The sequence below is a fragment of the Arachis ipaensis genome, chromosome B4 (assembly GCF_059453495.1).
Source record: "Arachis ipaensis isolate K30076 ecotype BB chromosome B4, ASM5945349v1, whole genome shotgun sequence".
In the NCBI taxonomy this organism is placed as follows: Eukaryota; Viridiplantae; Streptophyta; class Magnoliopsida; order Fabales; family Fabaceae; genus Arachis; species Arachis ipaensis.
Genome location: NC_142439.1, coordinates 48733214 through 48755886, shown reverse-complemented (window position 1 = coordinate 48755886; position 22673 = coordinate 48733214). Strand labels below are relative to the sequence as shown.

The window sequence follows — 22673 nt, the reverse complement described above, 5'->3', positions numbered from 1 at the left end:
AATTTCGAAAACTAACTAACAAATTTTTCAAAAATCTTTTTAATTAATTAATTTATTTAGTTTTCAATTTGCTTTTATTTCTTTTCTTAAAATTCGAATTCTAACTTATAATTAAAATAAAAACAAAAACATTTTTTCCTTTAATTAATATTCGAATACTTTCTCTCTCTCATCTCCTTCTATTTATTTTATCTATTTACTAACACTTCTCTTCAACTCATCTAATAATTCGAACCCTCTCTCTCTCTCTCTTTCTCTCTCTCTGTGTGTGTGTGTGTGTTCGAATTTCTTCTTCTTCCTTCTTCATTCTAATCTTCTACTCTTATACTCACATAAAGGAATATCTATATTGTGACATAGAGGATTCCACTATTCTCTTTGTTCTCTTCTTTTTCATATGAGCAGGAACAAGGATAAGGACATTCTTGTTGAAGCTGATCCTGAACCTGAAAGGACTCTGAAGAGGAAGCTAGGAGAAGCTAAAGCACAACACTCCAGAGAGGACCATACAAAAAATTTCAAAAAATAAGCAGACATGGCAGCCGAACCCAGCAACAATGGTGGAGATGCAAGGAAGGTTCTTGGTGACTTTACTGCACTAACTTTTAACTTCTATGGAAGAAGCACCTCAATTCCTGCAATCATAGCAAACAACTTTGAGCTTAAGCCTCAATTAGTTTCTCTAATGCAGCAGAATTTCAAGTTTCATGGACTTCCATTGGAAGATCCTCATCAATTCTTTGCTGAATTCTTGTAAATCTGTGACACTATTAAGACCAATGGAGTTAATCCCGAGGTCTATAGACTTTTGCTTTTCCACTTTTCTATAAGAGACAGAGCTAGGATATGGTTGGACTCACAACCTAAAGAAAGCCTGAACTCTTGGGAAAAGTTGGTCAATGCTTTCTTGGTCAAACTCTTTCCACCTCAAAAGATGAGCAAGCTTAGAGTGGAAGTCCAAACCTTCAGACAGAAGGAAGGTGAATCCTTCTATGAAGCTTGGGAAAGATACAAGCAATTGGTCAGAAGGTGTCCTTCTAACATGCTTTCAGAATGGAGCATCTTATGTATATTCTATGATGGTCTGTCTGAATTGTCCAAGATGTCATTGGACCACTCTGCTGGTGGATCTCTTCATCTGAAGAAAACACCTGCAGAAGCCTAGGAACTCATTGAAATGGTTGCGAATAACCAGTTCATGTATACTTTTGAAAGAAATCCTAAGAATAATGGGATGAATCAGAAGAAAGGAGTTCTTGAGATTGATACTCTGAATGCCATATTAGCTCAGAATAAAATATTAACTCAGCAAGTCAATATGATCTCTCAGAATCTGACCGGATTGCAAGCTGCATCCGACAGTACTAAAGAAGCCTCCTCTGAAGGAGAAGCTTATGACCTTGAGAATCCTGCAATGGAAGAGGTGAATTACATGGGAGAATCCTATGGAAACGCCTATAATCCTTTATGGAGAAATCATCAAAATTTCTCATGGAAGGATCAACAGAAGCCTCAACAAGGCTTCAATAATAATAATGGTGGGAGAAATAGGTTTGGCAATAGCAAGCCTTTTCCATCATCTTCTCAGCAACAGACAGAGAATTCTAAGCAGAGCCTCTCTAACTTAGCAACCATAGTCTCTGATCTATCTAACACCACTCTCAGTTTTATAACTGAAACAATGTCCTCCCTCAGAAATTTGGAGGCACAAGTGGGTCAGCTGAGTAAAAGAGTTACCGAAATCCCTCCTAGTACTCTCCCAAGCAATACAGAAGAGAATCCAAAAAGAGAGTGCAAGGCCATAACTATATCCAAAGTGGCTGAACCTGGAGAGAGTAAAAAGGTAGTGATTTCCAGTGAGAAAGACCTTGTTGGATGTCCACTGACCAATAAGGAGTTCCCTATTGAGGAACCAAAGAAATCTGAGGCTCATACAGAGACCATAGAGATTCCACTGAACTTACTGTTGCCATTCATGAGCTCTGATGAGTATTTTTCCTCTTAAGAGGATGAAGATATTGTTGAAGAGCAAGTTGCTCAGTATCTAGGAGCAATCATGAAACTGAATGCCTTGGTTCAACAGAAATTACCTCAGAAGAAACCAGATCCCGAAAGGTTCTTAATACCTTGTACCATAGGCACCATGACCTTTGAGAAGGCTCTGTGTGACCTGGGGTCAGGTATAAACCTCATACCACTTTCTGTAATGGAGAAACTGGTATCTTTGAGGTACAAGCTGCAAAAATCTCACTAGAGATGGCAGATAAATCAATGAAACAGGCTTATGAACCTGTAGAGGATGTCTTAGTGAAGGTTGAAAGCTTTTACATCCCTGCTGACTTCATAATCCTAGACACTGGGAAGGATGGGGATGAATCCATCATCCTTGGAAGACCCTTCCTAGCCACAGCAAGGGCTACGATTGATGTGGACAGAGGAGAGTTAGTCCTTCAATTGCATGAGGACTACCTTGTGTTTAAAGCTCAAGGATCTTCCCCTGTAACCATGGAGAAGAAGCATGGAAAGCTTCTTTCAATACAGAGTCAAACAGAGCCCCCACACTCAACTTCTAAGTTTGGTGTTGGGAGGCCACCATCATGCTCTGAGTGTCTGTGAAGCTCTATAAGAGCTCACTGTCAAGCTATTGACATTAAAGAAGCGCTTATTGGGAGGTTGATGATCATGTGGAGTCACAAAAATAGCTACAGAATTAAAGCGGAATCAAAAATAGCATCAAGAATAGCACACTCTAGAGGACAGACTTACTGGCATTTAAACGCCAGTAAGGATAGCAGAATGGGCGTTTAACACCCAGTCTGGCAGCATTCTGGTTGTTAAATGCTAGAATTGGCAGACAGACTGGCATTTAACGCCAGAAAAGGGTGTCTGGCTTGCGTTAAACGCCAGAAAGAGGCATCAGCCTGGAGTTTAACGCCAGGAAAGGCAGCAGAGCTGGCGTTAAACGCCAGAAATGACATACAGAGCGCGTTTAAACGCCAGAAAAGTACAGGGACCAGAATTCCTTGACACCTCAGGATCTGTGAACCCCACAGGATCCCCACCTACACCAACTCACTCTCTCTCCTCTTTACACTTTTCCATAACACTCTTCCCCAAATACCCTTGACCAATCACATCAATACCTATTCCCCAAACACCATTCACCTATCAAGTCCTACCCTCTTCCCCATAATCTCTTCACCACTCACATCCATCCACTATTCCCCAAAAACCCAACCCCTTCTTACACGAATTCCCTCTCTCTCTCTTACCCTATAAATACCCCTCCTTACCACCTTCAATTTCACACATCATAAACACTTAAACCCCCCTTGGCCAAATTCAAAACAGCCCTCTATCTCCTCCATTTCTTCTTCTTCTCCTCCTTTCTTTCTTCTTTTGCTCGAGGATGAGCAAACCTTTTTAGTTTGGTGTGGGGAAAAGCTCTGTTTTTTTGTTTTTCCATAACCATTAATGGCACCTAAGGCCGGAGAAACCTCTAGAAAGAGGAAAGGGAAGGCAGTTGCTTCCACCTCCGAGTCATGGGAGATGGAGAGATTCATCTCAAAGGTCCATCAAGACCACTTCTATGAAGTTGTGGCCAAGAAAAGGGTGATCCCCGAGGTTTTCTTCATGCTCAAAAAGAGTGAATATCCGGAGATCTGACGTGAGGTTCGGAGAAGAGGTTGGGAAGCTCTCACCCACTATCTTCGTTACTCGCTTTACCAAGATCCGCGTGCCTGACAACCACAAGCGGTCTATATAATGTTCAACGTAGTCATTGGACGACAACCGGAGTATAGTCTCTTGGGTCTCTGATCCACGGATTTGACTTGCCTCTCTTGGCAACAGAGTATTTGAATCCGTGATATTAGAACCTTCGTGATAGAGGCTAGAACCAATTGGCAGCATTCCTGAGATCCAGAAAGTCTAAACCTCGTCTGTGGTATTCCGAGTAGGATCTGGGACGAGATGACTGTGATGAGCTTCAAACTCACGAATGTTGGACACAGTGATAGTGTGTAAAAGGATAGAGAGATCCTATTCTGACACAGGTGAGAACTGATAGATGATTAGCTGTGCGGTAGCTGTGCCTGGTATTTTTCATCCGATACAAGAGATCTGACAGTTGATTTTCCGTACAGAAATCGTACCTGGACCATTTTAACAGAGTGGACAGATGGTAGCTATTGACAACGGTGATCCACCAATATATAGCTTGCCATGGAAGGGGGTACGCATGATTGGATGAAGACAATAGGAAAGCAGAGGTTCAGAAGCAACAAAGCATCTCCAAATGCTTATCTGAAATTCCCACCAATGAATTACATAAGTATCTTATTTTATTTTATGTATTATTTATCTTTTAATCATCAAAACCTCATAACCATTTGAATCCGCCTGACTAAGATTTACAGGATAACCATAGCTTGCTTCAAGCTGATAATCTCCGTGGGATCAACCCTTACTCGCGTAAGGTTTTATTACTTAGACGACCCAGTGCACTTGCTGGTTAGTTGTACCCGAGTTGTGAAAAGTGTGATCATAATTTCATGCACCAAGTTTTTATCAAGCTATGGTCATCCTGTGGGATCGACCCTTACTCGCGTAAGGTTTTATTACTTGGACAACCCAGTGCACTTGCTGGTTAGTTGTACCGGAGTTGTGATCATAATTCCGTGCACCATGCATCTTCCTTCTTTGTTGGTGAATCTTCCTCTTCTTCCATGTGTGAGGGTGGAAAGTTCTCTAATTCACTGCAGTATGAACTCCTTTGATTGATTTCCTCATTTTCTTCCATAGGATCTTGCATTATATCTCTTGGGAAGGAATTTCCTTGTTCCTCTTTCTGGGGCTTGATAATCAACTGCACATATTTCTTTACATTTTTGACACTAGTCCATATATCATGTATGAATTATTTCATGAGAAGCTCAAGAGTTGATGGTTCTTGATATGGATAAGGAGATGGTGTCTCTTGATATGAATAAGAAAGAGACGATGATTCTTGATATGAGTAGGGAGATGGTGGCTCTTGGTATGAATAAGAGAGAGGTGATGGTTTTTTATAAGATAAAAAAGAGGATGGTTCTTGGTAAGAATAGGGAGATGGTTGGTGCACGAAATTGTGATCTCAGGCAACGGCGCCAGAAACTCTGTACGCACGTCTTAATAAATTGTTTTTCATTCACAACTTCGATACAACTAACCAGCAAGTGCACTGGGTCGTCCAAGTAATAAACCTTACGTGAGTAAGGGTCGATCCCACGGAGATTGTTGGTATGAAGCAAGCTATGGTCACCTTGTAAATCTCAGTCAGGCGAATATAAAATAGTTATGGAGTTTTCGAGCATAAATAATAAATAGATAGAAAATAAGGATAGAAACACTTATGTATATCATTGGTGAGAATTTTAGATAAGTGTATAGAGATGCTTTCGTTCCTCTGAATCTCTGCTTTTCTGCTGTCTTCATCCAATCAGTCTTACTCCTTTCCATGGCTGGCTTTATGTAAGGACATCACCGTTGTCAATGACTACTTTTTATCCTCTCTGGAAAATGGTCCGATGCGCTGTCACTGCATGGCTAATCGTCTGGAGGCATGACCCTTGTCAATGGCTGCATCCCATCCTCTTGTGAAAATGGTCCAAATGCTCTGTCACAGCACGGCTAATCATCTGAGGTTCGCGATCATACTGGAATAGGATTCACCCTCATTTTGCGTCTATCACTACGCCCAGCACTCGCGAGTTTGAAGTTCGTCACAATCATTCAATCCCAGAGTCCTACTCGGAATACCACAGACAAGGTTTAGACTTTCCGGACTCTCATGAATGCCGCCATCAATCTAGCGTATACCATGAAGATTCTGATTAAGAGATCCAAGAGATACTCATTCAATCTAGGTGGAACGGAAGTGGTTGTCAGGCACGCATTCGTGGGGGAAGGATGATGATTGTCACGTTCATCACATTCAGGTTGAAGTGCGAATGAATATCTTAGAAGCGGAATAAGTTGAATTGAATAGAAAAATAGTAGTACTTTGCATTAATCTTTGAGGAACAGCAGAGCTCCACACCTTAATCTATGGAGTGCAGAAACTCTACCGTATGAAAATACAAAAGTGATAATGGTTCAGGCATGGCCGAATGGCCAGCCCCCATGAAAGTCTAAGATAGCATAAAACTGATCAAAGATGTCTAATACAATAGTAAAAAGTCCTATTTATACTAAACTAGTTTCTAGGGTTTACAAAAGTAAGTAATTGATGCATAAATCTACTTTCGGGGCCCACTTGGTGTGTGCTTGGGCTGAGCTTGAATGTTACACGTGTAGAGGTCAATCTTGGAGTTGAACGCCAGTTTGTAATGTATTTCTGGCGTTCAACTCTGGCTTGTGACGTGTTTCTGGCGTTTAACTCCAGACAGCAGCATAGAACTGGCGTTCAACGCCCTTTTACGTCATCTAAACTTGGCCAAAGTATGGACTATTATATATTTCTGGAAAGCCCTAGATGTCTACTTTCCAACGCAATTAGAAGCGCGCCATTTTGAGTTCTGTAGCTCCAGAAAATCCCTTTGAGTGCAGGGAGGTCAGAATCCAACAGCATTAGCAGTCCTTCCTCAACCTCTGAATCTGATTTTTGCTCAAGTCCCTCAATTTCAGCCAGAAAATACCTGAAATCACAGAAAATCACACAAACTCATAGTAAAGTCCAGAAATGTGAATTTAACATAAAAACTAATGAAAACATCCCTAAAAGTAACTGGATTCTACTAAAAACATACTAAAAACAATGCCAAAAAGCGTATAAGTTATCCGCTCATCACAACATGAAACTTAAATTGTTGCTTGTCCCCAAGCAACCGAAAATCAAATAGGATAAAAAGAAGAGAATATGCTATAAATTCCAAACTATCAATGAAACATAGCTCCAATCAGATGAGCGGGACTTATAGCTCCAGGGTTCTTAAGCACACTCTTCTTTTGCTTTGGACCTTGACTTTAACCGCTCAGTCTCAAGTTTTCACTTGACACCTTCACGCCACAAGCACATGGTTAGAGAAAGCTTGGTTTAGCCACTTAGGCCAGGATTTTATTCCTTTAGGCCCTCCTATCCACTGATGCTCAAAGCCTTGGGATCCTTTTTATTTACCCTTGCCTTTTGGTTTTAAGGGTTATTGGCTTTTTGCTCTTGCCTCTTGGTTTTAAGAGCTTTTGGCTTTTTCTGCTTGCTTTTTCTCTTTTTTTTTTTTCTATTTTTTCGCTATTTTTTTTTTTCTGCAAGATTTGTTCTTTGCTGCTTTTTCTTGCTTCAAGAATCATTTTTATGATTTTTCAAACTATCAAATAACATGTCTCCTTATCATCATTCTTTCAAGAGCCAACATATTTAACATTCTTAAACAACAACTTCAAAAGACATATTCACTGTTCAAGCGTTCATTCAAAAAACAAGAAGCATTGTCACCACATCAATATAATTAAACTAAGTTCAAGGATAAATTCGAAACTCATGTACTTCTTGTTCTTTTGAATTAAAATAGTTTTCATTTAAGAGAGGTGATGGATTCATAGGACATTCATAACTTTAAGACAAAGTTACTAAATACTAATGATCATGTAATGAAGACACAAACATGGATAAGCACTTAACATAGAGAGAACGAAAAACAGAAAATAAGAACAAGGAATGAGTCCACCTTAGTGATGGTGGCGTTTCCTTCTTGAGGAACCAATGATGTCCTTGAGCTCTTCTATGTCTCTTCCTTGTCTTTGTTGCTCCTCCCTCATTGCTTTTTGATCTTCTCTTATTTCATGAAGGATGATAGAGTGCTTGATGACAAGTCATCTTAGCCTAGTTTCACTAGCCTTTTTCTTTTGTTTTCAATTGAATTATGCACTTTCTTGAGCCAAAAGCAAGCCAATTGGGTAGATTTTCATGTTTCCTTTGATTTAATCAACCATGTATGAATTCATGCTATTTCATGAGGTTTTATGCTATAATTGTCACATATTATGAAAGAATGAATATCTCATGATTTTGAGCATAGCTTTGATGTGTTTGGTTGATTAATGATAGGTGAAGAAAGCTTGGAGAAAGGTTGATGCAACAAGGAATGGCTAGGAGGAAGAGAGAACAAAAAAGTTTGAGCAAAAGTTTGCCTCAAACTTTAGCTCAAACTTTTGGATTAATTGAAAATGAACCAGGAAGCAAAAAGCTGGACCAAAAGTTAGCCCCTAACTTTTTGGCTAACTTTTGGCATGAAAAACACTCCCTGGATGCACCAAAAGTTTGCGCCAACGTTAGCCCCTAACTTTTTGGCTAACATTGGCACATGAAAAACTCTCCCTGGGCTAGCAAAAGTTTGCGCCAACGTTAGCCCCTAACTTTCTGGCTAACGTTGGCGCCATGAATAACAAAGGGGAGGCCAACGTTGGAGCAAAAGTTAGACCCCTAACTTTTGCCCCAACGTTGGTATCAGCAAAACAAGGGTGCTGATGTGAAAAGTTGGAGCAAAAGTTAGACCCTAACTTTTACTCCAACTTTTACTCAAGCTTTCATGATTCCAACCCAGTTCAATTCGGTTCTTCTCCAAACCCCAAGAGCAATTAACCAAGGCCTCTATCAACCCAATTCCATCAAGAGCAAAGGCCAAATTGAAGGCTTGAAGACCATTTGAAGAAAGTGTATAAATAGCATAGGATTTAAGTTTTTAAGAGAGCTTCCCTTTTAGTTTTTCGGAATAGCTTTCTTTGAAGTTTTGCTGAGAGCTCACTTTTACATTTCTTAGCATTGTTGTTTTAATTCAAGAGAATTTGGGAGGAGAATTGATCTCTCTTCTTCCTTGTTCTTGCCCAGCACTCTTTACTTTTCTTGTCTTGGATTTTGGGTGGAGAATTGAAGAAATTCTGTTTCAATCTCACCTTGGGATCTTGTTTAATTTTCTGCTTAATTGAATTTCAGTTTCGGTTCATTGTTCTTCATCTACTTTCTTTGCAATTTACAATCTCCTTTGCAATTGTGCTTGTTGGATCTAGGAAGGCATTGAGATCTAGACTTGGTTTTCTAGTCTCTTGGGTCCTGAGATCTGAATTCTCAATTTACATCCTCTGTTTACTGTTTTTATGCTCATTTTACTTTTCTGTTTTAAGATCTGGTTTGATTCAAGACATCCTTTACTTCTCTGTTTGTTGCAATTTACTTTTCCTCGTTTAATTCCTGCAAATCCAACTCCCAATTCCCTTTACAATTCTAGCCATTTACATTTCTTGCACATTAAGATTCTGCAATTTACATTTCTTGCATTCTAAGTTTCTGCCATTTAATTTCTTGCTCTTTAAGATTCAGCACTTTAAATTCCAGTTCTCTTTAATTTCATGCAATTCATCCATTTCCTTTACTTTCTATGCAATTTAAATTCTGCAAATCACAAATCTCTCAACCAAATCTTGATTCGCTTGATTAAATCAACCACTAAACTAAAATTGCTCAATCCTTCAATCCCTGTGGGATCGACCTCACTCCCGTGAGTTATTATTACTTGATGCGACCCGGTGCACTTGCCGGTTAGATTTGGGTGTTTTGGAGAAATTCGTTTTTCCGCGAAGATATCCCATCAAGTTTTTGGCGCCGTTGCCGGGGATTGAAATAGATTGACAATGATTAAGTGAAGTGGAGATCTAGATCAAGCACTTTTTCTTTTCTGTTTCTTTAACTTTTGACTAACACGCTAATTGTTTGAATTTTTGCCCAAGCTAACTAATATTTCACTTCAGCCATGGATTGAAGTGTTATTGATTTTCTGGTATTGTGTGATTCTTGTGTTTTGCTTGTATGTCAGATACAAGAAGAGAGATCCCTACCTTTCATGAAACTGACGAAAGAATCCTCCGAAGGCCAAGAAGAGAAGCAAGAGAAAAAAATGTTGCTGGAGAGGAAGAATCAGATGAAGAATATCATGAATTGGAGGAACACTCAACAAATCCAACAAATCCACCAGTGAGAATGGCTAACAACAATGGTCAACCCCAGAGGAGAGTCTTGGCTTCATATACATTTGCTAATCCAAGGCATTGTGGGAGTAGCATCCTTACCCCAAATGTCGATGCAAATAACTTTGAAGTGAAGCCCCAACTCATCACCTTGGTGCAGAACAACTGTTCTTATGGAGGAGGACCATTGGAGGATCCTAATCAACATCTATCTACCTTCTTAAGGATTTGTGACACTGTCAAGTCCAATGGCGTGAATCCTGAAACTTACAAGCTTCTGCTGTTCCCGTTCTCATTAAGGGACAAGGCTGCACAATGGCTTGAAACTTTTCCTCAAGGAAGCATCACTAGCTGGGATGACTTGATAACTAAATTTCTAGTCAAATTCTACCCACCTCAAAGAGTCATCAGGCTGAAGACTGAGGTGCAAACATTCACGCAATTGGATGCTGAAAATCTATATGAAGCATGAGAGAGATACAAGGCTCTGCTGAGGAAATGTCCACCAGAAATGTTCACTGAGTGGGACAAGCTACAGAACTTCTATGAAGGACTCACTCTAAAGGCTCAAGAATCACTTGACCACTCAGCTGGAGGATCATTGCAACTGATGAAAACAGCAGAAGAAGCCCAAAACCTCATTGATATGGTGGCAAACAATCAATATTTCTTTGCTCATCAGAGACAACGCCAGCCATCACAAAGGAAAGGAGTGTTAGAAATGGAAGGGGTTGACAACCTCCTAGCTCAAAACAAGATAATGCAGGAGCAGATTCAACAATAATTTGAGCAGATGGCTAAAAAGATTGATAGCTTGCAAGTTGCAGCAGTGAATACAAACCAACCATCAACCAAATGGGGGCAAAACGAAGAAAACCAAGAAGATCAGCAGCAGGAACAACCTCAATATGTGCATAACCAAAGCTCCGGCCAAAATGAAGTCTATGGTGACACCTACAATCCATCCTAGAAGAACCATCCAAATCTCAGATGGGGAGATAACCACACTCAAAATCAGCAACCATGGCAACGAAATTCAAACCAAAACAACTCAAGAAACAACCAAAACCACAACCAGCAAAACACTAACACCAATCCATATAGAAAACCCCAAAATAACCACCCAAATTCTAGCTACTGTCCACCCAATAACCAAATCACTAACCAAAATGTAAATCATGTTGCTTGTATGCGAAGTTTGTATTCGTAGGTTTTGATGAATGACAAACCAACAAACGACATGAAAGACAAACCAACAAACAACTTGAATGAACAAGCATGTTGAAAGATCAACCAACATTCAACGTTGAGGAATGAAGAGTTGAAAGCAACACAACAACAACAAGAAACTCAAGTCCACAACATTTGAAGACAAGTATAGTGTCTTAGGACTTAGGTAACTTCTTGTTAAGAACCAATTGCTAAATCTCTCAACACACACTCACAAAATGTTTTGATTATCATATCATATGCACATCTTGCAATTCGATGCTAGCCAAATGGTTTAAAACTTGTTTTCAAAGGTACAAAAGCATAGGAATTGACTCCAACAAGTTTGAGATCAATCCTAAGCATTTTGAAGTGATTTTAAGCCATTCTTTAAGGTTTGCATCGATGCACACTCATCTTGCATCGATGCAAAGCATGCGACGACTTGTTGCATCGATGCAAAGATGTTTGCATCGATGCAACCTAGCTGAAAATTCAAATTTCAGCTTCAAAGACACATTTGCATCGATGCAAAGTGTTATGCATCGATGCAAATGATTCAAAAACATAAAAAACGGCTAGTTTTAACAAAACGGCTCCATCCCATTAACTCCCCAACGTTTCTAAGGTTTGGGAAGTCTATAAATTGATGGATTGAAGCCTTATTTCATACATGTGAGTATTTGCAAACTATCTTGTTCATATTCTTTCATTCTACACATTTTTAAGGTGTTATAATACACAATTTGAGAGAGCAATATCAATTGGTTCAATAGTGCTAAACTTGTAATCATACACTCTTCTAGAGAGTACTCATTTCATCTCAACAATTCTTTGAGAATTGTTTTCTTGTAACACTTTGTAAATTGGAGTGTGATCTCCAAGGTTGAGTCAAGAGTTATAAACACTATAGTCGGTGAGGATACCAAAGAAGTATACTAAGTACTCAAGGCAAATCTTAGAGGAGGTATCTCTAAGTGGAGTGGGTTAGTATACGAGTGGTGATCATATACCGTGAGGTGTTAGAAACTAAGGACTCGGATTGTAAAAGGTTTTGCGCGAGCACCTTGAAGCTTGGCAATAGTGGAACTTCTCAATAGCGATTGAGAAAGAAAGTGGACATAGGACAAGGATTGTGCCGAACCACTCTAAATAGCGTTTGCATCTCTCCAAACTCATCTCTTCTATATTATTGTCTTTTACCTTTGAGCAAATAAATTGTGATCGAAAAGTAGCTTCGTAAGTACTTAAGGAATAGCTTAGGTCCGATTGGTGAAAAGCTTGATCAATTTATTTGAGTTGGTGTCTATTGGAAAGTAAAAGCTCCTTATAAATGCTTAGCAATTGAGTTAAGCTCTTGGAAAAATACTAGTACAATAACACTTTTGTATATTGTCTTTAACTTTCGCAAAAAGATTCATTGTTGTTGTAATACTCAATTCACCCCCCCCCTCTTGAGTAATTGTGCATAGGTTCTACAAGTGGCATCAGAGCTTAACCCTTTGAAAGACTTAACCGTTTAAGGGAAAAGATCATGGCAAGCACAAGCTTTAACAACAACAACACTAGTGAAGGTAACTCAACCGCTAGACCTCCTCTTTTTAGCGGAATAAATTACTCTTATTGGAAAAATAAGATGAGAATTTGGATCCGTTCTCAAGATGTGAGAATTTGGAAAGTGATTGAGAATGGAAATCACATTCCAACAAAGACAACAAGCGCTAAAGAAGGAGAAGTCTCCGTCTTAAAGCAAGTACCGAAAGGAGAAAATGAATATAGTGACGATGATTGGAAGAAAGTGGCAATGAATGATAAAGCCATCAACTTCATTCATTGTGCACTTAACGAGCATGATTATATGAAGATCTCTACATGTGAAACCGCTAAAGAGATTTGGGATAAACTCCAAATCACTTACGAAGGAACCGACCACGTTAAAGAATCATGGGAGAACGAGGATGAATCCGACTCCGATGACGACGAGGTTGCAAATCTTTGCTTAATGGCAAGCGAAGAAAAGGTACGTGTTGGAGCTAAGGATACAAATTGGTATGTTGATAGTGGATGCTCCAAACACATGACCGGCGATGAATCAAAATTCACCGCAATAGAACCTACAAACGGAGGAAACGTGATCTATGGAGACAACAACACCGGCAAAGTAATCGGCGTTGGAAAAGTTGGTAAAAATTCTTCTACCTCCATAGATAATGTTATACTTGTCAAAGGTCTCAAACATAATCTCATTAGTGTTAGCCAACTTTGTGACAAAGGAAACTTAGTCACCTTTGATTCAAAATGTTGTTTGATAAAAAGGCAAGACACTAATGAAATTGTGCTAATTGGACACCGTGTTGACAATGTATACATGATTAATCTAGATGAAGTTTCCTCAAATGATGTGAAATGCCTTGTTAGTAAAAATGATGAAACTTGGTTATGGCATCGTAGAGTAGCTCATGCTAACATGGACCATCTTAGCAAGTTGGTCTCTAAAGAGTTAGTAATTGGCTTACCAAAGCTACGTTTTGAAAAAGACGTCCTTTGCGACGCATGTCAAAAGGGAAAACAAGTAAAGGCCTCTTTTAAATCCAAAAACATTGTTTCAACAACAAGGCCATTACAACTTTTGCACATGGATTTATTTGGTCCTTCAAGGACTATGAGCTTTGGTGGCAATTACTATGCTTTAGTTATTGTTGATGATTACTCTCGATTTACATGGACCTTGTTCCTAGCAAACAAGAGTGATGCATTTCGAGCATTCAAAAGATTAGCCAAAGTTATTCAAAATGAAAAGAATTTGCATATATCATCTATTAGAAGTGATCATGGTGGAGAATTTGAAAACAATCTTTTTGAAACTTTTTGTGAAGAAAATGGCATTGAGCATAATTTTTCCTCTCCTAGAACACCACAACAAAATGGTGTGGTTGAAAGGAAAAATCGTCATTTAGAAGAAATGGCGAGAACTATGCTCAATGAGGCTAATATTCCTAAGTACTTTTGGGCGGATGCGGTTAGCACCGCGTGTTATGTTATGAATAGGATTATCATTCGACCTATTCTTAAGAAAACACCGTACGAATTGTACAAAGGAAGAAAGCCAAATATTTCCCACCTTCACGTCTTTGGCTGTAAATGCTTTATTCTAAATAATGGAAAAGATAACTTAGGCAAATTTGATGCTAAGGCTGATGAAGGAATCTTCTTAGGCTACTCTTTAACTAGCAAAGCTTTTAGAGTATATAATAAACTCATCATGACTATGGAAGAAAGTATTCATGTAGCTTTTGATGAAACTAACCGTGGTTGTGCTAGAAAAGATTTTGATGAAAATGTAGAAAACTTTGATTCACTAAATTTGAATGGTGAAGACAAAGAAAAAGATTTATATGAAGCCTCTACAACAAAGGATAGTGTTCAAGTTGAAGAAATTGAACCATCACAAGCACAAATAAATGCACTTCCAAAGGACTGGCGTACTTCAAAGGATCATCCTCTAGACAACGTCATTGGTAATGTTTCGAAAGGGGTAACAACTCGATCCACTTTCAGAAATTTATTTGCATATAGTGCTTTTGTTTCTCAAATTGAACCATCTACCATTGAGTCTGCAATTGATGATGAACATTGTGCTATGGCAATGCAAGAGGAGCTTAACCAATTCAAACGAAATGACGTTTGGGAATTGGTGCCTAAACCAAGTAATCAAACAATTGTAGGAACAAAATGGGTTTTTAGAAATAAACTCGATGAAAATGGTACAATTGTTAGAAACAAAGCTAGATTGGTAGCTAAAGGTTATAATCAAGAGGAAGGCATTGATTATGACGAAACTTATGCTCCCGTAGCTAGATTAGAAGCTATTAGGATGTTACTTGCTTTTGCATCCTCTTATAACTTCAAACTTTATCAAATGGATGTTAAGAGTGCCTTTCTTAATGGTTTCATTCAAGAAGAAGTATATGTTGAACAACCTCCCGGTTTTGAGGATTATGAAAATCCTAATCATGTTTTTAAACTCAAGAAAGCTCTTTATGGTCTTAAACAAGCTCCAAGAGCTTGGTATGAACGTTTGAGCAAGTTTTTAATAGAAAAGGGTTTTAGAAGAGGGAAGGTTGATACAACTTTATTTATCATGATTGAAAACAAAAATATCCTTTTGGTACAAGTTTACGTCGATGACATAATATTTGGTTCAACTAACGAATCACTTTGCAAGTTTTTCTCAAACCTCATGCAAAGTGAATTTGAAATGTCCATGATGGGCGAACTCAACTTCTTCCTTGGTCTTCAAATCAAACAAGGAAAAGAAGGAACTTTCGTTGGCCAAACCAAATATTGCAAGGAATTGCTCAAAAGATTTGGAATGGACAATGCTAAGGCAATGGATACACCAATGAGCACTACTTGCTACCTTGACAAAGATGAACAAGCCATTGTTTTGTAGGTTTATGAGTTGATGAATGAGTGATTAATCTTGAGGTAGATTGAAGAATTTGAAGATTATAAACAATGGAGGATCAACAAATTGAAGTTCATTTGATTATATGAATTGTTAAACTAACTCCTAGTAAGCTAAGGATTTCTATTATGGTTTAAATACTTTGATATTTCCTTCATAATTTTGTTTAATGATTAATGCTTGTATGCTTATTTGGTGAATAACTCAAAATAGGCTTGGTACCCCTATTTTAAGTTAATGTGCATGCTTTAATATATTTCACTTCTTTAGGGGGAATTATGCATGCTTGTTATATATATAAAAAGGGGGAATGTTGTTGAAAGGGGGAATATCAAATTCTTTTTGAAAGGGGGAATATCTCATCCTTGAAATTAATAGAGAAATTGAACTTAAAAAAATACATTGTTTTATGCATGCTTCTATGACACATTTCAAGCTCCTTTCTTTTTGATAATGTCAAAAGGGGGAAGAGAGAAGTTTGAGGATATTTGAAATTTTGAACTCTTGAAAAAGAAGAAGTTTGAGGATTTGAAAAGAAGAAATAAGTTTGCGAAACAATGTTTTCAAAAAGACTTCCGCTAAGCAAAAACTTTGATATCTAAATCGTTTTCTTTGATAAACACCCTTTAAGGGAACAAATGCACATATTTAGGGGGAACTCCTGCAAAATTTTTTTTGTGAAGTCTTCTCCAAAGCTTTCTATAAAACAAAGTGCATTATTGTTGCTTTCAAAATCATTTATAAATGCATATCCTCAAAATTGGTTTGTCATTATCAAAAAGGGGGAAATTGTAAATCATGTTGCTTGTATGCGAAGTTTGTATTCGTAGGTTTTGATGAATGACAAACCAACAAACGACATGAAAGACAAACCAACAAACAACTTGAATGAACAAGCATGTTGAAAGATCAACCAACATTCAACGTTGAGGAATGAAGAGTTGAAAGCAACACAACAACAACAAGAAACTCAAGTCCACAACATTTGAAGACAAGTATAGTGTCTTAGGACTTAGGTAACTTCTTGTTAAGAACCAATTGCTAAATCTCTCAACACACACTCACAAAATGTTTTGATTATCATATCATATGCACATCTTGCAATTCGATGCTAGCCAAATGGTTTAAAACTTGTTTTCAAAGGTACAAAAGCATAGGAATTGACTCCAACAAGTTTGAGATCAATCCTAAGCATTTTGAAGTGATTTTAAGCCATTCTTTAAGGTTTGCATCGATGCACTCATCTTGCATCGATGCAAAGCATGCGACGACTTGTTGCATCGATGCAAAGATGTTTGCATCGATGCAACCTAGCTGAAAATTCAAATTTCAGCTTCAAAGACACATTTGCATCGATGCAAAGTGTTATGCATCGATGCAAATGATTCAAAAACATAAAAAACGGCTAGTTTTAACAAAACGGCTCCATCCCATTAACTCCCCAACGTTTCTAAGGTTTGGGAAGTCTATAAATTGATGGATTGAAGCCTTATTTCATACATGTGAGTATTTGCAAACTATCTTGTTCATATTCTTTCATTCTACACATTTTTAAGGTGTTATAATACACAATTTGAGAGAGCAATATCAATTGGTTCAATAGTGCTAAACTTGTAATCATACACTCTTCTAGAGAGTACTCATTTCATCTCAACAATTCTTTGAGAATTGTTTTCTTGTAACACTTTGTAAATTGGAGTGTGATCTCCAAGGTTGAGTCAAGAGTTATAAACACTATAGTCGGTGAGGATACCAAAGAAGTATACTAAGTACTCAAGGCAAATCTTAGAGGAGGTATCTCTAAGTGGAGTGGGTTAGTATACGAGTGGTGATCATATACCGTGAGGTGTTAGAAACTAAGGACTCGGATTGTAAAAGGTTTTGCGCGAGCACCTTGAAGCTTGGCAATAGTGGAACTTCTCAATAGCGATTGAGAAAGAAAGTGGACGTAGGACAAGGATTGTGCCGAACCACTCTAAATAGCGTTTGCATCTCTCCAAACTCATCTCTTCTATATTATTGTCTTTTACCTTTGAGCAAATAAATTATGATCGAAAAGTAGCTTCGTAAGTACTTAAGGAATAGCTTAAGTCCGATTAGTGAAAAGCTTGATCAATTTATTTGAGTTGGTGTCTATTGGAAAGTAAAAGCTCCTTATAAATGCTTAGCAATTGAGTTAAGCTCTTGGAAAAATACTAGTACAATAACACTTTTGTATATTGTCTTTAACTTTCGCAAAAAGATTCATTGTTGTTGCAATACTCAATTCACCCCCCCCTCTTGAGTAATTGTGCATAGGTTCTACACAAAACACCTACCATCAACCTTCAACACCCCACAACCAGCCACAAACATTACAAGACACTCAAAGGATCTCCAACTTGGAGACATTGATGGAAAAGATGATGAAGCACCAAGAGACAATGATGGAGAAACTCATGAAAAATCAAGAGATGGCAAGAAAAGATCAAGAAGCAGCAAGAAAAGATCAAGAAGCAGCAAGAAAAGATCAAGCCACAACAAGCAAAAACCAAGAAGCTTCAATCAGAAATCTCGAGAGGCATATGGAACAAATGGCTAAACGAATTACAGATGCATCCCCTAGTGCCACTCAAGACCACCCGAGGGACAAAGGAAAAACTACAAAGTGGGAGGAGTGCAAAGCAATCATAGTGGAAAGTGAGAAGAAAGCCATCAATCAGGAAGAACACAACAGAGAAGTTCCATAAGAAGAGACAGAAGAGAGAAGTGAAGAGGATCAGAAAATCAAGAATGCAAAAAGCTCAAAGAGAGATAAGGACATCCTTGAAACACAACTACAAGAGAAGAAGGAAAGGGTGAAGCCACATATCCCCAAACTTCCATACCCTCAGAGGTTCAAAAAAGAGAATGAGGATAAGCAATACTCAAAGTTCCTAGACATATTCAAGACCCTCAGCATCAATATTCCTTTCTTAGAAGCACTTAAACAGATGCCAGTGTATGCCAAATTTATGAAGAAAGTGCTGACAAAGAAAAAGTCCCTAAAAGAAGGACAAATTGTTGAGATGATAATGGAATGTAGTGCTATTCTCCAAAGAGAGTTACCAGAGAAGAAAGATGATCCTGGGACTTTTTATATACCTTGCACCATAGGAAACATAACAATTGAAAAGTCATTCTGTGACCTTGGTGCAAGCATAAACTTGATGCCTTTGTCTCTAATGAGAAAACTTCGAATTTGTGAGCTGAAATCCACACGAATACTCCCTCAAATGGCTGACAAATCTATCCAACAAGCAGTTGGAGTTGTAGAGAATGTACTGGTAAAAGTGGGGAAATTCCTTCTTCCAGCTGATTTTGTCATCCTGGATATGGAGGAGGACCCTAACACTCCCATCATTCTGGGGAGGCCTTTCCTGGCTACGGGCAGAGCATTGATAGATGTTGAGAAAGGGGAATTATTGCTAAGAGTGCATGATGAGCACCTAGCATTCCATGTTTTTAAAACCTTGCATGAGCCAATTCAAGAAAAAGATTCTATGAAGGATAAGGCCAAGGATCAAAGCTTGAAGGAGGCATTCAATGAGTTAACTCCAAGACTTCTACATCCATGCTTGAAAGAAGTAGAGATGGTGCAACAGACCAAAGAAATCAAGGAGGAACTGGATCCAAAACCCCCAGATGAGAACCTCAACATTCCAGATAAAGAACCACCAAGGCATGAATCATCTCTTAAGAAAGAAGAGAAGAAGAAGAGGCCAAAAGGGTGGAAAAACAAGAAAATCCCCACTGAAGGCTTTTCACCAGGGGATAAAGTAATGTTAAACACCCAACCAATGAAGGTGTCCCCACAATCATCTGAATACTACACTGTAAACCGGGTCCTTTCACTTGAACACCTAGAGATCATCAAAAAGGAGACCGGAAGGAAGTTTACAGTAAGAGGAGAAAAGCTGAGGCACTATGATTTTCAGCCCCCATGATCTAAGAGGTTCGATGTCAAGCTAGTGACAATAAAAGAGTGCTTGTTGGGAGTCAACCCAACCTGAGGTAGTTTTCTTTTCATAGCCTTTTCAATAAAAATGTTGAATAATTGATATGCATTGCAAGGAGCTAAGTTTGGTGTTGTACACCAAAACAATAGGGAGAATGAAGGATTCTAGGTTTGGTGTTCCACCAAAACCTCATTTAAAAGCACACCTTCACTTCCTGCACAACACTAGCTCCAAGCAATCAAACATGATTAGTCAACCATTTAACTGTTTTCTAGTTTTAACTCTATAACCTTTGGCAAGGACACAAGACATTACATATTGTTAACCTGTTGCATCAGAGGAAGTGGCAAGGAATTAAGTTTGGTGTTCCCACATCAAACTAACTCCAAAAGCCACATTCAATTCATATGTACTAATCAGTCACCTAAGGGCTTGAGAAGCAAGCAACTTTTGAGAATTGTGCAGGGAACTAACCACCAATTGAAGACAGTATGCATAATAACTCAAAAGGGGGCACAACAGACGGAGGGACAAAAGAACTGCAAACCAATAGGTTATATCTATACTTAACTTCTGCTGTTGAAAAATGCTTTGATTTATGTCTTGCTAAAGTGTTCATCTAGTACAATTAGAATCAATTTTTTTTTGCAATAAATAAGCTAGTCTAAGTGTGTGCTTGTGTGTTTACTTTCACTTAACTAAAAGCATGCTTTGTCCCCTGCATTTTCAATTCAATAAAAGAAATGTTTGAATGAGAAGTGAGATAGTTCTCTGTTAGATAGAAGTACAATAAAAGTAAGTGGTGGTATGTATGTGTGATTGTATGATAGCTCACTTTTAGTGAATAAAAGAACTAGGATGTCTCCTTCTAAGTATAAAGTGGCCTACTGTCTATGAATCTCAATCAAATAAAAATCCTTGGTTAGAAAGAAAAACAAAAAGAAAGAAAAAAAGGGAGAAAAAGAAATAGCCAAAGAGTGGCAGAACAAAAGAAAAACAAAAAGAAACAAAGCTGGACACCAATAGCTTGAACCTTAGAATATATGCCTGTGGTGTCTTTGTATTAGGATCTGCTTGGATTATTAAGCTCTTTGGAGTGCATCAACACTTGATGACTTGGGTTAACTAACCCAGGATCATCAGCTGAAAGTCCACTATCAAGAGCAACCTAACTACAAGGCATTTAGTAGCCCAAAGAGGTGCTGGGCATCAATGTTCTAAGAAGGAATGTGAGCCAAGTGTCTATAGTGAATAATGTGTCAAGTATAAAGAAAAGGAACTGAACTTGCTACCCATCACACAGAGCCTTTTCAAAGATCATGTTGCCTATGGTACAAGGTATTACGAACTTTCCAGGATCCTGTTTCTTCTGAGGCAATGTTAGTTGATCCAGATCACTTAGTTCATTGGTGAACAAGGGAGTTTCATCTTCCCAAGTCTCAATACCAAATAATTTGGCATTCAGCTTCATGATTGCACCAAGGTACTTGTTAACTTGCTCTTCAGTAACATCCTCATTCTCTTCAGAAGATGAATACTCGTCAGAGCTCATGAAGGGCATAAGGAGGTTCAATGGAATCTCTATGGTCTCTAGATGAGTCTCAGATTCCTTTGGTTCCTCAAAAGGAAACTCCTTATTGATCACTAGACGTCCCAGGAGGTCTTCCTCACTGGGATTTACGTCCTCCCCTTCCTCTCCAGGTTCGGTCGTGTTGACTATGTCAATGGCCTTGCACTCTCCTTTTGGATTTTCTTCTGTATTTCTTGGGAGAGTACTAGGAGGGATTTCAGTGATCCTTTTACTCAGCTGGCCCACTTGTTCCTCCAAATTTCTAATGGAAGACCTTGTTTCATTCATGAAACTTACAGTGGCCTTAGATGGATCAGAGACTAAGTTTGCTAAATTAGAGGTATTTTGTTCAGAGTTCTCTGTCTGTTGCTGAGTGGATGATGGAAAAGGTTTACTATTGTTAAACCTATTTCTTCCACCATTATTAAAGCCTTGTTGAGGCTTTTGTTGATCCTTCCATGAGAGATTTGGGTGATTTCTCAATGAGGGGTTATAGGTGTTTCCATAAGGTTCACCCATGTAATTCACCTCTGCTATTGCAGGGTTTTCAGGATCATAAGCTTCTTCTTCAAAAGATGTCTCTTGAGTACTGTTGGATGCAGCTTGCATTCCATTCAGACTCTGAGAAATCATATTGACTTGCTGAGTTAATATTTTATTCTGAGCCAATATGGCATTCAAAGTATCAATTTCAAGAACTCCCTTCTTCTGGGGCGTCCCATTGCTCACAGGATTCGTCTTAGAAGTGTACATGAACTGGTTATTAGCAACCATGTCAATGAGTTCTTGAGCTTCTGCAGGCGTTTTCTTTAGGTGAATGGATCCACCTACAGAAGTATCCAATGACATCTTAGCTAATTCAGACAGACCATCATAGAATATATCCAGGATGGTCCATTCTGAAAGCATGTCAGAAGGACACTTTTTGGTCAGTCCTTTGTATCTCTCCCAAGCTTCATAGAGGGATTCGCCTTCTTTCTGTCTGAAGGTCTGAACATCCACTCTAAGCTTACTCAGCTTTTGAGGAGGAAAGTACTTGGCTAAGAAAGCCTTGACCAGCTTATCCCAAGAGTTCAGGCTATCTTTAGGTTGTGAGTCCAACCATACTCTAGCTTTGTCTCTTACAGCAAAAGGGAAAAGCATGAGCCTGTAGACTTCAGGATCTACTTCATTAGTCTTAACAGTATCACATATCTGCAAGAATTCAGTTAAGAACTGAAAAGGATCTTCAGATGGAAGTCTATGAAACTTGCAGTTCTACTGCATCAGAGAAACTAATTGAGGTTTCAACTCAAAATTGTTTGCTCCAATGGCAGGAATGGAGATGCTTCTTCCATGTAAATTGGAATTAGGTTCAATAAAGTCACCAAGCATCTTGCTTGCATTATTATTATTTTCGGCTGCCATCTCCTCTTCTTGTTCGAAAATTTCTGAAAGGTGCTTGCTGGATTGT

General features: G+C 38.5%; 2 non-coding genes across 2 annotated transcripts; one reads left to right on the top strand and one right to left on the bottom strand.

Moving 5' to 3' along the window:
* Positions 1-940: 940 nt before the first annotated feature.
* Positions 941-1048, bottom strand: LOC148567482 (small nucleolar RNA R71). Its single transcript, XR_015881952.1, has one exon. It is a non-coding gene; the product is annotated as a small nucleolar RNA R71 (small nucleolar RNA).
* A 21075-nt stretch (positions 1049-22123) lies between these two features.
* LOC148567481 (small nucleolar RNA R71) lies at positions 22124-22231 on the top strand. Its single transcript, XR_015881535.1, has one exon. It is a non-coding gene; the product is annotated as a small nucleolar RNA R71 (small nucleolar RNA).
* Positions 22232-22673: the final 442 nt, after the last annotated feature.